This window comes from Colias eurytheme, chromosome 27 (genome assembly GCF_061535395.1).
Source record: "Colias eurytheme isolate Ceu_HAF_F1 chromosome 27, ilColEury1 Martin Lab GWU primary, whole genome shotgun sequence".
Classification (NCBI taxonomy): Eukaryota; Metazoa; Arthropoda; class Insecta; order Lepidoptera; family Pieridae; genus Colias; species Colias eurytheme.
The window spans coordinates 2,267,768-2,269,975 of NC_143006.1; the positions used below are offsets into that span (position 1 = coordinate 2,267,768).

At 31.7% G+C, this 2,208-nt stretch overlaps 1 long non-coding RNA gene across 1 annotated transcript; it reads right to left on the reverse strand.

The window, feature by feature from the left end:
- Positions 1 to 415: 415 nt before the first annotated feature.
- Positions 416 to 1,844, reverse strand: LOC149896797 (uncharacterized). The gene is made up of 3 exons (XR_016458287.1): positions 1,273 to 1,844; positions 1,085 to 1,146; positions 416 to 1,008 (listed from the first exon to the last, which is right to left on the reverse strand). It is a non-coding gene; the product is annotated as an uncharacterized LOC149896797 (long non-coding RNA).
- Between the last annotated feature and the right edge of the window lie 364 nt (positions 1,845 to 2,208).

Sequence of the window (2,208 nt, forward strand, 5' to 3'; positions counted from 1 at the left end):
ATTTTTGCAAAATGTAATCCAAAGCAATGTGATATACAAAGTAATCTCCAGAAATTTTGTACCAAGAAAACCATGGATTACACGGGGACTTTTGCGTTGTATAAGAACGAGAGATAGAATGCATTTGAAACTTAAGAAACAACCTGGTAACCTATCTCTGCAAATAATCTATTGTCGCTACAGAAATTTCTGTGGAAATCTTTTAAAAAAAGTAAAGCATGCATATGAAAAAGCTGAATTAGGTAAATGTAAGAAGAACGACAAGCAAACTTGGAAGCTGATAAAGGAATTCACAAATATGACAACATCTAAAACTGACAACTTAGAACTCTTAACGCAAAATCAAAATATTAATGACATAAATAATTTTTTTGTTAACGTAGGTAAGAACATCAATCAAAATAAAATAGCCAGAACAAAGTTAGGCCCTGGTAGGGTAGGTAGGCAGGTACAGCAATGTGAGACGAACACTGGCTTATTTATACCAATAATAATGTATTATAAACATTAAATTAAGTTTACTTTCTAACAACAAAAATACATAATATTAGCTAATGTGAAAGCGAATCAACCAATCATCACACAAAAATGAAATGTGCACACAAATATTCATCCAAATCGGTTCATGTCATTAGGAGGAGTGACTGCAGCGCCATCTTCCGGGCCCAATTGTGTTTCCAGATCACCCAGGAACTCAATTTAATATACTTACACAAAATTTTTCGAAATGAAAACTCACATTACTATGTAAATATGAATATAAACCTGTTTTATTACTAAGCAATTTCCCGCACAGGTGTAGTAAGTATAAATGAAATAAATATCAACATCAAATTCTTTATACAACATACTTATCTACCACCTTCTAAGAAATGTAATTCTTGAAATTATTTCGTATTTTTTTTAAATATAATACTACTCCAATGAGCTCCTGTTCCATATTATGTCCGCCATACTTCCACTAAGTTCACCATGATTTTTTATTTCTTTGCACTTTGTTGCTTTTTGCTAAAAATGGAATCATGCGATAAAACCAGTAGAGCTTTGATAACAAGTACATTTTTGACTGAATAAAGGTACTTACGAAGGAGTGGGTTCACATTGTGAACAATCAGTGGGTTTATTTTCCTTCTGGATTCCGGATTTCTGAAAAGATTATTTATGCTATAAATGAAAAAATCTTACACATTCGTTATGTACTTAAAACAGGGGTACATATCAAACATCGTCTATAATACAATTATCATCAAATTTAAAATAAAACCAACTTACTTCATTAATTTGTTCCAATTGTAAGCATTCTTTTTCCTCCAACCTTTATGTTTCTTCTTCTTATTTTCTTTATTGTCCCCATTTGTCTCATTTTGTCTTATCGTGTTGTCACCCTTTTTTACGATTGCGCGAGCGACACAAGTTCCCCGTGTGACGGCCGTAGCGGGAATGACTCGTGCAGCGATCGGGGTAGGAAGGTACAGGGCGGCTCTCGCTATATTGGCTGGTCGCGCGTTAATTTCAAGTATTTCTTGTTTATTTCAAAACCATCGCATATTTCAAAATTCTAAATCGGTAGACGTATAGGTTGTATATTTTATAGTTAATATCCAAAAAGTCGTAACTTTACGTTTGTTATTTTGAAGATGCCAGAGATTAAAAAAAAATAACAATGATAACTTTGTATTTTTTTTCTATCGAGAAAATATCATGGAATCATGTTTCTAAAACGGTAGACGTATTGTGTTACTATTGAACTTTCTTGTCAAGAATTTTCATCACGACAACTTTAATAATATAAAAATTAGGAAGGTTTGAAAAGGGCCGTAAATGTTAGAAAAATTAATTCATCACCTTAAGACCCTTTTTCTCGGGAATGGAGGTATCAAGCTGAAATTTATATTGAATACTCGAGTCTACGGTCCTTTGATGCTGTGAAAAAATAAAACTTATAAGCTAACGCAATCAAAAGATACAGACAGCCGTTTATGCTGCAAATTATCGCAAATTTCGACAATTGCTAAATTTTACCATTATTTAATATTTAGCACTAAATTTTTTAATGATAATAATATGAGGAATTTCAAAGCTTCACCTTACTGCATAATTTGTTTATTTTGGCAAGCCGTAAAACAGTAATTTCCGAGTTCATAATGATCTAGAATATTATTCTATATTTTTAATGTCATTTTACGTTTTAATCTATTTAATAATGTA